At 41.1% G+C, this 20,122-nt stretch overlaps 1 protein-coding gene across 1 annotated transcript in view; it reads right to left on the bottom strand.

The window, feature by feature from the left end:
- Positions 1-18,370, bottom strand: part of PTPRD (protein tyrosine phosphatase receptor type D) — a 359,458-nt gene extending 341,088 nt beyond the window's left edge. Inside the window, exon 1 of the mRNA XM_088472635.1 lies at positions 17,706-18,370. The gene's annotated coding sequence lies outside the window, so the exon portion shown is untranslated. The remainder of the gene's footprint in view (positions 1-17,705) is intronic.
- Positions 18,371-20,122: the final 1,752 nt, after the last annotated feature.

The following is a 20,122-nucleotide window of genomic DNA, read 5'->3' as shown; positions in this document are numbered from 1 at the left end:
CTAAAAAATAGGTGATAAAACATATGGGAATGTGGTAGTAATCACTTTATAAAACATTTAAAAAACACTTTCCTGATCAACAACTTTTCAGCAGAACTCTCAGTAGAAAAAAATCTCATTGAGAGTGCTGGCAAGAGTGGCATATGGTTATTGGTTCCATGCTGTGTTTTCTTATCAATGCTCTATGCTTGGAATTCAAGGCCCTGCCTTCGAAATCCCCTGTATGCAAGTCATTTGGGCAACAATAGAGTTTGATTGCTGAATTTACAATTAGAATTACAGGAAAGTTACGATCTCCAACCATATAATTTCAAGATATTAGCAAGCATACACAGTAATTTTGAAGAACATGCAGACAACCAAAGGCTCTTATCCTCTTAAAGTCACTAGTATTTTTATTTTAATGTTTCTTTTAGCTTCTTGCCCATTCTTTCTTAGGGAACATTTCACACTTCTAAATGTTCTGTGAAAGAAAAGGAACCATACTTACAAGAACCTCGTCCTCCCATACCCCAGCTGTGACAGCTAAATGGACAGCCAATTAGGTTTAAGTGGGGGTGGGGAGTCCAGGCATGATAGTCCTGCTGTCCACACAGGAGGGGGTTCCTGTATGGTGGTCATCTTTAAAGTAGAACTGATATAAATAAAATACATAGGGATGGAACCTTCCCTACACATTGCAATATTGATGAGGGTTCTCGAGCAGCAGTGTGCATGTTTGCCTGAAGGGGGCGTACTTTCCTGAAGAGAGTGTACTTGGTCAGCCTAACACCTGCAATCCTGAGATGCCCTATTCTTCTAGATATGCTTCATTGCAACAGAGCCCACTGCCTAGTCGTGACAAATATGTCTGTGGGTGCAGGTTTTCATCCACTATAAATCATTGCAACCTAACAAATTACTAATGGCACATTTCTGTTGCGGTCATTGAATGCACGTCTTTCTAGACGCCTTAAAAGATGATTGCTAGATGCTTAATAAATTCTCTTATTGCCTCTTGAATTCTACATAACATTGTTCAACCCCAGATGAAAAATGCAAAAGTGCCATATATATATAAATTTAAATATATATAAAAGACAATTAAAGGTTTTATAAATGTCGCCTGTCTAATCTCCTTGCATAACTACTGCATTAATAGCACTAGTTATAATTTTGAAAGCTCTACTTCCACTAAGTTACAGTTTTGACCCTTTCTGGGTAAGTTTCACATATTACTCACTGCTTTATATGTCGGCAAGTTACAAAAATAGTTTTATAATTGTTGTCCAAAGAACACAGCTAATCTACTTTCAACTGCTCTAAACAAACAAGTGTCATAATATACTATATAAAGCCAAGTTTCAAACAATTTTCTTCACAAAAGTAAAATGTAAGGGTATATTCATTAAAAGTTCCCTAAGCCCTTAGATTCTGGGGAAAAAGTGTTGGATTTCGCAGGATTAGAATACTTTTTAGTAACTCTGCTTCAACACAGGAGATATCAGAGAGATACCAACTTGATTCAGTAGAAAATTGATTGCAGCATCTATCCCCATATTTATCTATGCAGTTGGTCTCTGATAGATTGCTAATGGCAACTGAAGATGGCTTAAGCATGGTTAATGCCTTGCCGGAGAGTTCTCTTCTAACCCCCCCAGCAGGCTGCACACTACTATTCTCCTTCCTCTAGTGTAACAAGCTTTTTGCGCATGCACAACATAGGAATGAATTACTCTTGTTTTTGTTTAATAGAATGGTACATCTTGGCATACTGTAGCTTTGACATACCTCTATGTTTGGCTTGCCCATTCTGAGATAGCTCTAATGCCTGAATATTTACATTTTATATGTTAGTTGGTTGGCAATGAGGAACACTGTGTGTTAACACAGAAATGCCTATTTCAATATCATTCACAACACAGTGACTGCATCTCTGAATGTATCTAGATTGCTACAGAATTCATCATATCCCTTATACTGTATTTGCATACTTATCATATCATTAAAAAGAAAATCCCAGCGGGAAACACTGGAGAGAAATAAAACAAGGTAGAAACAAAGAGAAAGCAAGTACGCTACCAATAAATAACTTTGTGTCCCAATATTACACTACCAATAAATAACTTTGTGTCCCAATATTACACTACCAATAAATAACTTTGTGTCCCCCTATTGCACTACCATTAAATAACTTTGTAGCCCCCTAGTTTGCTACCATCATAGAACTTTAAGACCAAGAAAAATAAAAAATAAAATTTTTTATACATACCTGTTTATGTAAACAAGCAAATGTACCTCTGTTTAATGGCACACATCACAAAGAGTTTATACATTGTAGATATTGTTGCCTTTGCGACGGTGTGGAAACACTGGCAATGACACCTCATCTTGCCCCCTTTTCCTCCATCTTAGCCAGGATTCTTTGTATGCAGCTCTATGTGGCTGCGAACAAAAACATCCGTAAGTCTGATGTTGCCGTAAGCTCATATAGGGAGCCTACTCACAGCTAATTGCATTAAGGCCCTCATTCAGAGCCGCTCGTAAGCGGCCGCTCGTTCGTTATGAGCGATGTTCGCTCATCTGTGCATGCCTACGGATTGTAATACGCATGCGCGAACCAGTCAGTGCGACCGAAAATCGTTTGTTCACTAAATAGCGAATGCCTGCTATTTTGAGTGACAGGAGGAGGCGTATGTGGGTGGTAACAGGGGAAGGTGCTTGAAAACGGGGAGTGGAGATCAGAACGCAGGCATGCTTAAAGGTCAAAACGGGCGTTTTAAGGGTGTGCATAATTAAAACAGCAGCGTCATTGACCACGTCACTTGGTTGTTTTATAGCCAGAACTGCTCGCAAGATTGCGGTAGGAAAAACCAACCACAAGAATAGCGAGCAGGTCATACGCTGTTCGATGTACTCGATTAATCTAATAAATAGCGGACATGACGTATGGTGCGAGCGGCCAGGGGGCGTTTTTTTCAAAATTACGACCATAAGTTTTGTTCGCTCGTTCAGACATAGAGGCGTGAACAGACCACAAAGAGCGAACGGTTCATTTGAATAGCCACCCCTTTTTTCTGAACGAGCGAGCGCAAATAGCGTCCGGCTCTGAATCAGGGCCAAAGTCCTATCAGTAATGGAAACAGTATGATTTTCCGTCGGACAGGATGCCGACAGTCAGAAGACCGACAGCGGCATCACGATGTTGAAGATCCCGACTGGGGCCAGTAAGTAACCACAGAAAAAATATATGTGTTGATCAGCAAATTACAGGGTAAAAGTGCTTTACCCGGTAATTTTGTTTTCTGTGTGTAAGGGCGGTAAGGCTAGAACCGGCAAAAAGACCCGACCAGGATTTTTAACAATATCTGCGTGAAAGAGGTGTATGGAGGCCGGGTACAAATAAAAAAAAAACATGAATCACTTTTTTTATATAATGTATAATCACTATGCAATTATTTCTTCTTTTAAAGCTGCACTCTCTGGAAATGGTTTTTCTTGTCAAGTCTTCAAATATTTGGTTTTTTTTTTTAAACACTTTTTTTTTGCTGTCAATCGGAAGGTTAACCTTCCAGATTTGCTGCAAATGTAATCAAATGAAAAGCTTCCATATTGTGGAAGCAATTCTTTTTCCCCCCTTAACAATTCATTGTATTTGAAAAGTAACCCTCTCTCTTTCACATCAGTATGTTTGTTCCTGGTCTATTAATTAAATACCTTCTGCCTTTGCATAAAAGAGGATCTCCTAAGAAACTTCAGTATCATGCACATAACTGCCACACAGACCTCGCTTATACGATCTTAATGCCATGTAAGGTAATATTTAAACATACAGGATCCATGGGTAAAGCAGGTGTTTGGAGAAGACTACATAAATCACGCCAGCTATGGGGGAGGGCACGTCTGTACAGGCAGTATTTCTCTATAATTACACTGCAGTAAGTTTGCATCTTGCAAATGCCACTTAGATCACATATTTTCCTTATCTAGACTTCTGTGAGTCCTATCTTACAAAAATGACATCTGCAAATGTATTTAGGAGCTTTTATGCCCCAATTTCATCACAGTGGAGATCGACAGCCAAACAAGAAAAATAAGTATTTGACCACTGTTTAATCCATCCATGAAAAATGTGCTCTCTCTCTCTCTCTCATACTGGTGGAACAGGGAGAACATAAAATACCCCATCTGTTATTTATACATTGAATAAGAATAGATGAAGGTCGATAATTTAAATAGTCTTCAATTGATGACAGTTTTCTAAATAAAATGCTGGTTGGAGAGCTGCCAATTGAGCTGAGCTCAGACATTTGTCTGGGAGGGTCTTTGCCTGTCAGCCGCTCCTACAAGGGGACTTGTTCAGAACAATTGCATGAAACTGTTTCATAGTACATTACCTACAGTTATTCTACATTCTGTATAAAATGTAACATTTCAGTGCAAAGTATGACTGGGCTATAGAGGGCCCACACGTTTCAGCTTTCTGTATAATACAGTAAATGACATGCAGAACACATATTTTATTATCTAAATACCCAATAAGATACACAGTATAGGCATCAAAGGAACATAAAGTCACCTTTCAATTATTATCCAAGACTCAAACATACTGTACAACTGGGTAAGGCTGGTGGTCAAGTCTTATATGCCATTTTTATAAACCTTTCTCCAAAGTGCACACTTCTATAGCATTCATTTTTAATTTAAAGAACAACTAAACCTGATCAATAAAATGTTCATATGTAAAGAATGAAGGAAAGATGTCCCTGTCTGGTTTTCCACTGCTAGTGTATATACATTTCAGTACACAGTCATGGAACACTAACAATTGGACCTGAACAAGGACAAAAATGTAACATGATAAAATATGTCAGTTAGACTGCTGTAACATTATAGTCAATGTCCTTGGGTACAAATCCAGCAGTCTGTACAGAACATTATATAAGAGACTGCCTGCTAAACAGATTAAACATACTATATATAATATCTATATAAAATACAGTCCCAGGTTTATCGGTCTGTCTGTTTGTTTAGGCTAATCTCTTGAACCACTAGATGGATTTTGATGGGGTGTATGAACCCCTTATCTGTGAGAAAAGGGAGACGAACAGTGACCACTTTAGTAGTGAAACAAGTCACATAAAAACATTTTGCACCAAGCTGCTGTATTGGAGCTGACCAAGGTGCTGCAAAAGCAAGAGAGCATCTGAAACTGTGGCTTGGAATGAAGCAAGTCACAGGAAAAACTGTTGTGCTGTGTGAGTGACTGACTGCTGTTGGTGCTGTAGGGTCAAGGGCTGCACTCTGATTGGCTCTTTGAGACAGTGAGAGCTAATCAGAGATAGCAATGTGTCCTGTTGCTTAGCAGCAGCCTAGAGAGGGGAGGGTGTCAGGGACTGAGCAGGGTCACATCTAAGGCAGACTGAGACTTAGAGACAGCCTCCAACGAACCCATGAAAATGCCCTGATGCAGACACAGTACCCAGGAAGGTGTCAGGGGAGGCATAGCTGTTAGAAAAAACAAACAACCATCAGAATACCAAACATCGGACCGCCACCATCAAATGCTAAAAACACTACCATCAGAACAAATATATTGATGTAGTAACCATATCTACGGTGAACGTGCAGGCGGACTCCAGCCACGACTCCTCCACCGTGAAGAGGTCCCTCTCAGCCAAACGCCATCGGTGAAAAGGAGGCACCTCTCATGTAAGTCAGTGCTGTTCTCGGAGGGGACACCACGGCAAAGAAACTCAACAGGAAACCCAGGAAATACAGGTTACATTGTGCAAAGAAGACACTGGTCATCGCCATGTTGGGGAGAGGTGTGCATGGAGGCTGTGGAAATATACACAGATGCCCCAGCCCTGGGCACATGCTGCTGATAATGCTAACAGTATCTGCAATACTTATCTGTCATCAATGATCCCCCTACTCTTCCCAGCACATCCCAGTGGCCTGGGCCCCAGCCAACTGCAGGGCAGCAGCAGTGGGAGTTGCAGTGGCACTGGTGAGATGCAGAGGGCAGGACTGAGATGCAGGGGACTGTGGTGACATGGCTTAGATTGTCATGAAGTGCAGGGGGCTTTGGCGAGATGAAATTGCTCCTGTGCAAAGCCGGTTACAGGTCGCTAGTATCTATGTAATTAACAGTTATTTACAAAGTGCATCGCTTTCCAGAGAATATTTGCCCTTTCATACCAGTCCCTGCCCCAGTTTAGCTTACAATCTATACTCCCTACCACATGTACACACACACTTACACACTAGGGTAAATTTTTTGTCAGGAGCCACTTAACCTACCAGTATGTTTTTGGATTGTGGGAGGAAACCGGCGTACCTGGAAGAAATCCGCGCAATCACAAGGCGAAAATACAAACTCCACACAGTTAAGGTCGTGGTGGGAGTTAAACCCATGTACAGTACGCTGTAAATATATGTATATATTTATATAAATATAGGATTTGTAGATCAAATGATTAGTAAAGGCTGTAGAGAGTATTTTTTATGTACCAAAATATATTTGTACATCATTTATGGCAATTTATATTTAACATATTCTACACCTGTATTCTCTGGGGACAGTATTATTATTATTATTATTATTATCCTTTATTTATATGGCGCCACAAGTGTTCCGCAGCGCCTTACATAGTACATAGAACTAATAAGTGAACAAGAAACAAGTAACTTACAGTACATTACAGTGCAGGACAGGGACACAACTTATATACATTGCTGAAATAGTGATTAAAGCACTCACAATAAGCTGCCGGGAGTTGGCGGTCCCGTGTTAGGTGCCCTAATGGGGAGTAGAGAGTAGAAGAAAATGTAAAGAGAAGCACATGAGGGAAGAGGTCCCTGCTCATGAGAGCTTACATTCTAAGGGGAGGGGCAGACAGACAGGCGTGACACAGAAGGGGAAGATAGGAAGGAAAGAGCATGAGGTGGGTTAGGAGGAGTGCTGGAAGGCCTTGATGAAGTAGTGGGTCTTGAGAGCCCGTTTGAAGATTTGTAGAGAGGTGGAGAGTCTGATAGGGAGAGGGAGAGCATTCCAAAGGTAGGGAGCAGCACGGGCAAAATCTCGGATGCGGGAGTGGGAGGAAGTAATCAGTTGGCAAGAGAGGCGGCATGCATTAGTTGAGCGAAGTGGGCGGGTGGGAGTGTGAAGGGAGAGAAGGTCAGAAATGTATGCGGGAGAGGATTTGGTGAGGGCTTTGTAGGTGAATGTAAGAACCTTGAATTGGCATCTGAAGGGGAAGGGGAGCCAGTGTAGGGCTTGAAGGAGAGGGGAAGCAGATATAGAACGTCTGGAGAGGAAGATGAGCCGAGCAGCAGCATTGAGAACAGATTGTAGTGGAGAGAGGTGAGAGACTGGGAGGCCAGCTAGGAGAAGGTTACAGTAGTCCAATCTGGATATGACCAGTGAGTGGATGAGGGTTTTAGTGGCATCCTGGGTGAGGAAGGGTCTAATCCTGGAGATATTTTTTAGGTGAAAACGGCAGGACTGCGAGATGTGCTGAATGTGCGGTTTAAAGGAGAGGGAGGAGTCTAGGATAACTCCAAGACAGCGCACTTTGGGGCTAGAGGAGATAGTTGTGCCATCAATAGATAACGAAATTGTGGAAAGTGATGTAGTGGAAGAGGGTGGGAAGATGATCAGCTCAGTCTTAGACATGTTAAGTTTAAGAAAGCGCTGGGACATCCACGAAGAGACAGCAGAGAGACAGTTGGAGATACGGGTAAGGAGCTCAGGGGTGAGCTCAGGGGTGGAAAGGTAAATTTGAGTATCATCTGCATAGAGATGATATTGGAGGTCAAAGGAGTTAATGAGTTCACCTAAAGAGGATGTATATAGGGAGAAAAGGAGAGGTCCAAGAACAGAACCTTGGGGAACTCCTACCTTTAGTGGAAGTGGAGGGGAAGAGGAGTCATGAGAGGACACAGCGAAGGAACGATCAGAGAGGTAGGAGGAAAGCCAGGAGAGGGCAGTTTCACGTAAACCGAGAGAGTAAAGGATTTGCAGGAGGAGAGGGTGGTCTACAGTGTCAAATGCAGCAGAGAGGTCAAGGAGAATGAGCAGAGAGTAGTGACCCTTGGATTTGGCAGCAAGGAGGTCATTGCTGACTTTCGTGAGGGCAGTTTCCGTGGAGTGGAGAGATCGGAAGCCAGATTGAAATGAGTCAAGGAGGGAGTGGGAGGAAAGAAAGGTGGTAAGGCGGTTGTAGACAATACGCTCAAGGAGTTTGGAAGCAAAAGGGAGAAGAGAGATGGGTCGATAGTTTGAAAGTATGTTAGGATCAAGGGTAGGTTTTTTAAGAATGGGGGAGACAAGAGCATGTTTGAATGCAGAAGGGAGAGTGCCAGATGATAGGGAAAGATTAAGGAGGTGAGCCAGATGGGAACAGGCAGAAGGAGACAAGTGGGAGAGGAGACGGGAAGGGATAGGGTCAAGAGGGGAGGTGGAAGGAGGGGAGGACCGGATGAGGGCCAAGACTTCCTCTCCAGAAGCAGGGGAGAAGGATGTCAGAGTTGGTGAGACAGAAGGGGAGGGGTGGTAAGGGCAAGGAGGGAGAGGAGTGCTAAGGGTCTGATGGGATATGATGTCCTCACGTATGGAGTCAATTTTAGATGTAAAGTAGGTGGCAAAGTCGAGGGCAGAGAGCGAGGAGGGAAGGCAAGGAGGGGAAGGGCAGAGTAGGGAGTTGAAAGTGGCAAAGAGACGCCGGGGGTTTGAGGACTGGGAGGAGATGAGGTTCTTGAAATATGTTTGTTTGGAGAGAGACAGGGAAGCACTGTAGGAGGAGAGAATAAATTTGAAATGGAGGAAGTCAGCCTTAGAGCGTGACTTTCTCCACTGACGCTCCGCAATTCTTGAACACTTTTGTAGGTATCTGGTGCATTTGGAATGCCAGGGTTGTGGTGTGGATCTGCGAGGGTGAGTGGTTATTGCTGGAGCAACAGAATCAAGAGCAGAAGCAAGGGAGGAATTGTACAGGGAAGTAGCTTGTTCAGGACAGGAGAGAGAAATGATAGGGGAGAGAAGAGAGTCCAGCAGGGAGGAAAAAGCAACAGTGTCAATAGCCTCAATATTACGCTTAGTAATGGTAGCCTTAGGAGTTAGAGGAGGGCAAGGAGAGAGGGATAGGTTAAAAGAGAGAAGGTGATGGTCAGAGAGGGGGAATGGGCAATTGGAGTAATCAGAAATATCACAACGGTGCGTAAAGACCAGGTCAAGTGAGTGCCCACTCACATGGGAGGGTGAGGAGGTCCATTGGGCGAGACCAAATGAAGAGGTGAGGGTAAGGAGTTTAGCTGCAGAGGATTCTGTGGGAATGTCAATAGGAATATTAAAATCACCTAGGATAATGGAGGGAAGATCTGAGGAGAGAAAGTGAGGGAGCCAGGAAGCGAAGTTGTCAAGGAATTTGGAGGGAGAGCCAGGGGGACGGTAAATGACAGCTACTCTGAGGTTTACTGGTTGGAAGAGTCGTATAGCATGAACCTCAAATGTGGGGAATGTAAGGGATGGTTCAGAGGGTATTAGCTGGTATGAGTAACTGGTGGATAGAAGGACCCCAACTCCACCACCATGGCGACCCCCAGGCCGGGGGGTGTGGGAGAAGGCAAAGCCCCCAGAGGATAGAGCAGCAGGAGAAGTGGTGTCAGAGGGTGAGATCCAAGTTTCAGTGATGGCTAGGAGATTCAGAGAGTTGGAGATAAAAAGGTCATGGGTGGGGACCAGTTTATTACAGACTGACCTGGCGTATTGATCTATATGCCTGTAAATGTTAATATATCCTCTCATACTGAGATTCACATGGTGTTTGGCTACATGACTCTCTCAAATCATGATCAATCTGCTGGGGAAACGGTAGTTAAGTTTTCAGTTGGAAATTTAAAATAAAAATTCCCTGTGTTTCTAGCAGAGGTGATGTGATGCTCAGTTTTTACTCAGCAATGCTGCTGATCATGCTGGCATAGAGACAAGAGACAGTAAATTCCAACCCTCCATTAGCAACAATGACCTCACAGCAAACTCCACAACTGGCTACAGGCATTGAACATCCATCACGGCTCCCAAAACATAAGCTTTCAGGCAAGGACAGTTGCAGTGAACTTTCTAAGATACACATACTTCTTGTTTTGTTCCTAATGATATAAAAGAAACTTTGAGACTCTTTTTCCTGTGAATTATACTCTGTGGACTGTGGGTTCAGTTGAATGTGGCTTGATGTTTCCTTTAATGCATAACATTTTCTTCCCTATTGCTCATCGCTGAACTCCACCACTTGCCAAAACTATGGTTAAACGAGAAACCTAAAACTATTTTGTGACCTTATTTTCCCCCCTGGTTTACATCAACTCTTCATACAAGTGGTATAAATTATTTTTTTCTAGGTGACCTCTAGTTACAGTGGAGAATAAAAGATGTAAAATTCACAACTATAGTTTAAACTATATTTAATATACTAAACTACATGAAACTATATTTATTATAAAAGAGGACTAACAACTATCCATAGACGAGTGTCCCTCTGTGACATTCATAAATGGTATCTGCTCAACAAATAAATATGTAGGGTATTTATCAAAGCTTGGAGAGAGATAAATTTGAGTGAGATAAAGTGGACGGAGATAAAGTACCAACCAATCAGTTCCTAACTGTCACTTTACAGGCTGTTTGAAAAATGAAAGTTAGAAGGTGATTGGTTAATACTTTATCTCCGTCCACTTTATCTCTCTCCAAGGCTTAGTACATAGACTCCAAAGTACCATCTAGTTACCTCCTACTGTAATTGTAATTTTTCAAACACAGCCTGTAAAATTACAGTTATTAGCTGATTGGTTTGTACTCTCAATTTCATCTCTCTCCTCGCTCTTTGATAAATGCACCTCTTAAACACGATATATACAATATATATATATATATATATAAAAAAATAAACATATATATCTTTCTATGAATATGTGTGACTAGTGACATCGTCAGAAATTCCACGCATTAGTAGAGCTCTATTATTAATGATTAGCATAAATCACCTTTATTCCAAATTGTACACATGGAACTTAAAGCCACACTACCATATGCTGAAATTATGTTACTAATGTGCTCCTTCTCTTAAACCAGGTGCAGAGTAGGGTGTGAGCAATCAAGACATTTGCCAACAATATTACTGCCTATGTGGTTAAGTTTAGGGTATAGACAACCCTATATGATAATTATAGATCACAAAAGTAGCAATTATTTAACAGCACAGTGAAAAGTTACAATTCTGAATTAATGAGAGAAAAACAACAGCAATTACAACGTCAGCTGCACCATGGAGCCTCCAATATTCCAACATCAACATAAAAAAATAAATTACAGCGTTGTTTCTATTTTACATCAACAAAATAGAGAACTGTGGGCCTGATTCAGAGCCGCTCGTAAGCGGCCGCTCGTTCGCTCCGAGCGATGTTCGCACAACTGCGCATGCGTATGGGTTGTAATACGCATGCGCGAACCAGTCATTGCGGTCGGAAATTGTGTGCTCGCAAAATAGCGAATGCCTGCTAATTTGAGTGACAGAATGAGGCGTTTGTGGGTGGTAACAGGGGAAGGTGCTTGAAAACGGGGAGTGGAGATCCAAACGCAGGCGTGCCAAAAGGTAAAAACGGGCATTTTAAGGGTGTGCATAATTAACAAAGCAGCGTCATCGACCACGTCACTTGGTTGTCTTTTAGCCTGAACTGCTCGCATGATTGCGGTAGGAAAATGCTACCACAAGCACTGCGAGCAGTTCAGATGCCTTTCGATGTACTCGATTAATCTAATAAATAGCGGAGATGACGTATGATGCGAGCGGCCAAGGGGCGTCTTTACAAAATAGCGAGCGCATGTTTCGTTCGCTCGCTCAGACATAGAGGCGTCAACAGACTGCAAAGAGCGAGCGCTCAATTTAAATATCCGGCCCTTTTGTCTGAACGAGCGAGCGCAAATAGCGTCCGGATACAGAGTATCTTAAATGTGCACATACATACGTACACTATTTTAACAATGTCCATTTAAAGATTTTAAAAGGCGATATGATAAAGACTTTGCCAAACAGCCATGCCAGGAGAGGAGCATTATAAAACCTTGCTGCGCAGCACAGTTGTGTGAAGCTTCACAATACAATTGGTTTGCTAATTAAGTCAATGTTTTGTTTGTTTTTTCAGATAAGATATGAGCATATATAATTGTGCAGCAAAGGCCATAAAAGCCATCTGACATTATTACTAGGATACGCCAAAGAAAAGATTAATGAAAGTGGATTTCCAGTCACTAAGTCTAAATAATTGGCATGGTGCTGAAAGGGGTATAGGTAAGGTAATGTCAATGGGATCAGCACAGGCTGGCAGGCACTGAGGGAAACACATTCTCTGCATTCCATTTGTGAGTAGTCTGGCCTAGAACATGTCTGTGTCTCATTCAAGTAGGTTTCTCATACAGCTACTCAACTTACAGGAATCAACAACTGGAGCAGTACATAACACATCAGTGTTTCTTATGTAAGGGACTTCTTTTCTTCTATTATTACGTCTTTAGTCACAATAATACTTGCACAAAATGTGTGGTAACCAGAAGGAAATAAAAAATGTGGAAGATTTGCAATTGTCATCCACCGAAAGCCTATTCTATACATTACTAGATATCAATTCAATTCTAAGACATTCGCACCCTGAACACGTAAAGCTGCATTTCTGTCAGTGCATTTCTTCCATCTGCATGAAACGCATTTCCATGTTCTCTTCCATGCAGCCCGAGTATAAATGCACCACACAATGCTTTTATATGCATTACATGGTATATTTGAAAATATCTATAAAGAAATCAGCTCAAAATATCAGACCTCACAGCAATCATACCACTTGCTGCATTTGCATGCTGTTTTTGTTTTAAATTAGTACTAGAGGGACCAATGTATATCGCTTTTAATGATACATCATATTTATTCAAAGTAAAGAGAAATATGTAGTACTCTTTTAGGTAAAATATATTTTCCATTGACACATCATATGGATAGTACTACATTTAGAACTCATTTACCAAGCCATTTTTACATACATGCAGCTGCTTTGAAAGATATAAAAATAATAATAACAATAATAATAATAGTATTTAGCTGTAAGCCTAAAATTCTGCGTTAGTCCCACTTGGCAGAACTGGGGAAAACGTGGAAAAACAATATGGTAAAATGGGAAATAAAAATGAGAAATTCAGTTGTTGTAAGCAGCTTCCTCGCCGTTCTCGAACATCAATCATGATCTAGCATTTACCTGAATTAAATCACACAACTTAAAATATGGTGGTTGAAATTCACTTAATTTAAACACACAAGCACTATGCAGTCTAATCCAGAACTGAGAATTCATGAAAGCTTTAGCAATACCAAGGCTTGTTGGAACAGAATTTACAGGCACATCAATCTCCTACAATCATTTTTAACATCATCGCACATCCTTTACAGTCATGCAATTCATGCACATCTTGTACAGAGGACATCACAGGTTAAAATAAATGATCCACTTTTCTGTCATCTGACAAATCATTATAATGGAAACCCAATGATTTTGCCAATTGTTTTTAACATGCCCGAGCGACAGCCTTTAAAATTGCCGTTTGCAAACGGCCATTGTAGAAAATACTGTTGAGCGTAAAATATAAGCAGAAGCAATTTGCAATATATTGTAAACCAGTCTGGCTAAAAGTTTATGGACAAAGGATGATAAAGTAGGAACTTCATAATGGAGGGGCTCCTTAGTGTCTTATTTGGAAGTGGTCTAAAGGCCTACTGAGAAGTCATTGATGTTAACAGCATACATACGTTCCTTTCTATGTTAACAGTCTCAAACTTTTCAGTATACATCGGTTTCTAGTGAAATCTGAAAATGTAACTGCATTTATTGAAACTGAAGGGTTTTTCTAATTCTTATCAATGGTTGGCTATTCAGGTTTCAGCTACCTTTTTGAAGGAAATTCAATATGTAAATTTCCACATCTATGTACCTTTACAAATAGGCTGCCCTGGCAGTTTGAAAAAAAAAGCAATGTAAGCATACTTGACCTCATTGCCTAATGTCTATCAAACCCGCCATGCTTGGTCGATTTTGAATTTGTGAAACTGACACTCAAAACTACGCAGTGCATCTTCGATTTGTATCTTTCGGATGCTGACCACACGCCTGTAAAGGAACTGGGCTGTTTATTCTTGCAAAAACTGTCTCAGCTTTTAAGACAGCTTATTTCAATATACCATCAATCTGTGTCTTTGGCTATTGTTTTGTTTGAAGTCGATAAAGCTAGCTTCTATTAACTCTTTCCGCCTTAAAAAAGTGTTGGTGGAAGAACTAGTATTTTCACGCAGTGACCAGACAAAAAACGTGAGGTATCATGCTGGCCACAAGTGATATAAGAGATGTTCTAATGAAAGAGGCCATGTCAGTCAGGCCGAAAAGGAACAACTCTGAGCGACTTTATTTCACATATGTCCTTAGGACACCAAGCGCTCCATTGCTTTGCCTTTGTGGTAAAACCTTCATGTATGCTGAATGGGTTAGCATATGTTTAGCAGTTGTATTTACTGCACAAGTGCAGTTTCTACAGGCCCCTAGTGGCTTAACATACAGCAGCAGGGACAGGGAAATCCCATTGCCATTATTGGGTAAAGCAGTTCTTTACATGACATAGCGCACAAACATGATTGTGTGTTCACCGTGTGTTCAAGAACAGTGGCACTGCTGTAGCCTAAGGACCATTTGGATCTGCAAACTGAAAATAATTCTTGACAGTGCTTTCATTACATGGCATGATTTCCAGGCATACACCTTATGATAGAAGATTTGTTTCTTCATTTTGCAGATGTTTTTATTGTCTAAAATGCAATATAATTCATTTGGTAACTTTTTTAATGAACCTTTTTGTGGTTATATGAAAATTTTTGTATTGTGTATACTGTATTCTTTATATTTTGCTACTGTTTGTTTTTTTTCAGCACAGAGAGATGTCTTAAAAAGGATTGTACAGTATGGGTTTTATCTCTGTTTAATGAACATTGAAAAGTGATTGGTGCCTGTGTCCAACTCTGAAAGTAAACAATTGATGACTGAAAACAAACATTTTATCTAAACAAATTTGCATGACAGTAAGCAAAAAGGCAAAAGAGCAAATAAAATGACTGAAGACGAGTAGAAGACAAAACACAAAATAAAAATAAGTATAGCAGTGAAAGTATTTGCCAACATAATGGGGGCAGGTGTTGCTTGAATCTCATTTTCAGGCTGGTCTAAATGTGTCTTCTCACTCCTACTCTCTACACCCCCAACAATATCTCCAGCCCCCAGCCAGAGGCAAAACTAAAATTGGAAAACCAAGTTGTGAAAAAGAGCAGTTAATTAAATCTCCAGGCCCCCTCTTGTCTGAGATCCTCACCCCACCATAATAAATAAAATAAAAACTGCATAGACTTGCTTCTCAGAAAACCCCTTGCTGGCATATTTACAGCTCTTAGCTATTTTAACTGGGTACAAGTTGACAGCTGAATTTATGAAACTGCCCAACCTGTCAATTTCACACTTTAAAAATACAATAATGGCAGTTCCCATGGGATGAAAATTTCAAGAAAACTGTCACAAAACCACTTGCTGTTATAAGTAGCAAGTCTATACAATTTGTGTGCAGAGGAAAAAGGAGATTTACCTTTTCTCCATTGTTGCTATTTGTACAAAATAGGCAAGTGGGAATAAACTAAGTGATTGCTCTTGTTCAGTCAATCATGATATGCTATAACCTCTTTTGTGCTAACACATTCTGTACTATGCTTTGTAGCAGGATCATTCAGCAGGAGAGGGAATAGAGTAAGAACTTCCCAAAGTTCTGCCCATCTGAAACCCATATTATTTGGAAATGGATGTATCAGGTTACACTAGTCCGTTAGACAATACAATCCATTTATCCTCATAAACTACCCAAACGGATGTAGGCGATGCCAGTGTTGAAACTATCAGAGCAACAGGGACTATTGTGAAAACGGGATCTGTACGTGTTTTAGCATAAGTGTAGCTTACAGTTTTCAGGGACAAAACAAAATGGAACAGCTATAACATCTGTTAAGGTGTTAGCTCCTTAGAGCAACATAAACATTATGTGACTACAGTGAAGAATCTGCAAAATAAACACAATTAAGACAAACATAGACATAGTCAGGGGGGATTTTCTGGGGAATCTTGCAGGCTTAACAAGAATAAAGCTTAGGAAACTATCCATAATCATGTTTATTGGGTAATTTACCTGTTATATAAAAAATATCACCCTTGGGTATAGAGAACATAAAACCACCTCCCCAGTAAAATTATTCATTATATGTGCCTCAAAAAAGGGGGGAAAAGCCTACTGTATCTAAGGTATGCAATAAATTTCAATCTAAATTCCTCACCACAAAGACATATAATAGGGTTAATTTTGGCAGAAGTAAAACAACCTCTCAGTGTGTTTTTGTTCTGCAGAAGGAAGCCAGAGTGTGTAGAGGAAACCCACACAAACGTGGGGAGAACACACAAACTCCACACAGATACGGCCATGGTTGGAATCAAACCCATGACCCAAATGCTGGGGGGAAGGGTGGGAAGCAATATTAACCATTGTACCAGTGTGCTGTCCACAATAAAAAGTAAAATTATATTAAACAATTTGAAAAAAGTTCTCTAGTATTTGTTATTCTGGTTCTGAGTTCTGTTACCAGTTGGAGAGCACTTAGGCAGGAAGATGGACATTCAGTGCGGATGATAAAATCTCAACTTTTTTATTTGCATATAATGTATAATCACAGCACACTATACTATATAATCACAGCACACTAACACATGTATACAGTAAAACATACATCGTAAAATTGGGTGAAATGCTCTTTCGTTACTAAAAGAAGAACTGCAGAAAGCTGAATATTCACAAATAAGAAACAGGAGAGAAATGATATGAGCAGAATTGTGCAGCTTGCATGTAGTGCTTACTACACAACAATATAAAACGTCCTCGGCTCCTCAGAGTTCAGTGATATATATTAAATAATAATATAATGTATAAATATATTACAAATATATATAAGAAATATTGGAAATGTCAAACCTGATTAATTTTTCTAAATCATATATAAAATGTGACCTCGTATTACCATACTCTATGCAAGATCTAGGAAACCTATATACATATACAGGGGATGTTAACCTATGTGAAAATAAACCACTAGGTACTATGTTAAGTGATGCCATCCCAATTGTATTATTGTGCTGTATTAAAAGTGATTACTATGTATGAAACTTCTCCAATCACGTATCACACACGGTTTATCCAATATGTTAGTCAAAATTGTCTTTTCTGTTCTCTATTGATTTATTTACACAAATTCTCCAAAGGCAATTTCACTGTCAGAGCTAGGGAGAAATCAGAGGACTCAGGAGCAGAAGCCCTGCAAGTAGATAAGCAGCTGGCAGTGTTGGACCCTCTCCCTTTGTGCCAGTCACATTTGCCCTTGTGAGATTTCTGCAAGCCTCTAATCCACAACTTGGGTATCGATCAGAGATGAAAAGCCAGAGACAGATCATAGGTACTAGTAGGCGTGACATCCCTCCCCTTCACCCGCCTCCCCCTCCCTTCTCCCCACTGGAGGTAAGAAGATAAGTAATAGCCTGGATAGTAGCAATACCTGCTCATGCTGGCTGTTCCCAGTCTGCAGATCCCCCTAGCAGCTGCTCACATCCCACTGATCCCAGTCCTCCTCCTCCTCCTCTCCTGTAGTAGCTGTAATCCAGTAAAGATCTTCTGCTCACTGCCCACGTCTGTGTGGCCCGTCCAGCCAAGTACTGACCCAGCAGCAGCACCATGCGCTAGTCCTCCTCACACCAATACAAGTAACTCACACTCAGAGAAGATAGTAAGTACACAGCATCTCTGCTTCTCCCTCACAGTCCTGGGCAGCAGATCCCAACTCCCAACAAACAAAGGGAAACACAGAACTGGTGAAAGTAATCCTGACACCTTCCCAGCCAGATAGTGGTACCCCAGCTGCAGGTGGAGGCTGCTTCTGTGCAGGAAGAACAAAGTGGGAGCAGCTTTTAGTCTTCTTTCTTCCTGCTAGGTGTTTGTTTCCCCCCCTACCCAGAGAGCACTCTCATATCCTCTTATGTGAGCAGGCAGTGGACATATCAGTCACATAGACAGACATGCATGCTGCCTCTCATACAATGTGTGTGCTTCCATGCAGCTTGGAGGAGTCAGTCTGCTGCCTGTCCGACCAGTGCTGGGCGATCCTTGCAGGCACTGTGTGTTTGGGTGCATGTCTGGGTTAGGGGAAAGTGCTCATCCTGCTGCCAGCCTGTCTCTCCCTGCTGCTGCTGCTGCTGCTGTTGGAGCTCTCTGTCTGAGCTGCTCTCTGTCTCAGGGGCGTGCACATACATACACACACAGTAAGGCACCACAAGCCTCTGCTGCCAGAGAGAGAGAGAGAGAGAGTGAGAGAGAGACAGAGAGAGAGAGAGCAGCTCCAATACCCTCCCACTCCCCCCGACTGACAGCTTACTGGCCAATCCGAGGAGCAGCAAAGGCATCACTGATAGAAGCCCACAGCAAGGGGTTACCAATCCTAGACAAGGAACATACCACCCTCCTTACTCTGCACACACACATTCCCAATACTCACTCATGTTACACACACACACACACATTCCTCACATCCTCCCCTCACTTCATCACCATCTCACCCACAAATTCCTTACAGCGTGTACTTCCCTCACACATTTCCTTTATATACTGTCTGGTTCACATATTACACTTTTTCTTGCACATATACACGTTTTACTCTTTTATTTATTTATATTCTACTTTGTATCAGAAATACACTTTATATACAGCAGGCAAAAAAAATGTTTGTGGTATTTAAATAAAATATATAGGTCACATCAATATTCTCAAGCACATGCTTTTCCTGCTGATTGTACAGGGCTATAGTATATGTTATCACTGTATAAGTGGATATGAATAACTCATTCTTTGCAGGCATATACAGTATTTTTTGCTTTGTCAAATTTTGTCAGTTTGTTTTTATTATTTCTTTCTATTTTATCCTGTATATTAGATTTGCTTTCATTTAGGAGCCATCTCTTTCTAAGTACAGTAATTGCTAAAGCAGTTTGTATGGATTTTATTTATCTTTCAAAAACCCATACATTTTATTTTATTATAAATAGCCATCTATTGGTTTTCACACTCGCCTTCATGCATATGGACACAATGTTTATATAAAGTCACTTCTGCTCACCCCTCTTCCAAACTTTCTCTTTAAGGGCGGATTGCATGACGCATCGCATTCGGTATGCAATACATCCCGCCACCCTTTGCATGCATGCCGGCATTAGCAACGCCGGTATGCATGACGAACACCGCAAAGGACTGCACTCTCGGTAAGAGCAGCCCTTTGCAATGGAGGGACTTCCGGGTCAATGACCCAGATGTCTCTCTGGTGTTCTTCTGCGTAGAAGGACACACTCGCCACGGGGGGTACTGGGAGGGATCTGTTTGGATCCTTCTCACAGCACTCTCCTGATAGAAGCCCATAGGCTTCTATACAGTAACGTCATCAGGAAGATGGAGTTACCCACCGCAACAAAGCCCAGTAGAACATCTCATTCCAGGGCTTGGTGCATATGAAAAATGCGGTCAAATCTGCATTTTGAGGGTTTGACCGCATTTCTACCTATGCTGCATCCTGCCCTAAAGCTTACTCCTTTGCACTTCCTAATTAAAATGCATGTATCACTCCATTTTCTAAACAAACATACGGTTCAGTAAGCCTTCTTGTTGCCTCCTATATCAATATTTGTCAATGACTAAAAGCTGTGCCTTCTTGTATAATCTTTGTGCATATTGTATTACATAAATTCAGTATTTAATGATGTCATATTAGTTTGCTGCAGTAATAAATCTTATTTAGTACATAACGTAATGAGGTCATTGGACACACTGGGCCTGATATAGAATGGACAGAAAGCTGTATGTGCACCTGCATTTCGTGCTTGGAAAAAATGCGTATACTCTTCCGTGTGCAAAGTTGTACACATTGTGTTG

This window comes from Taudactylus pleione, unplaced genomic scaffold (genome assembly GCF_031769625.1).
Source record: "Taudactylus pleione unplaced genomic scaffold, aTauple2 ptg000127l, whole genome shotgun sequence".
Lineage (NCBI taxonomy): Eukaryota > Metazoa > Chordata > Amphibia > Anura > Myobatrachidae > Taudactylus > Taudactylus pleione.
The sequence above is the reverse complement of the archived record's forward strand: the minus strand, read 5'-3'. Positions and strand labels throughout refer to the sequence as shown.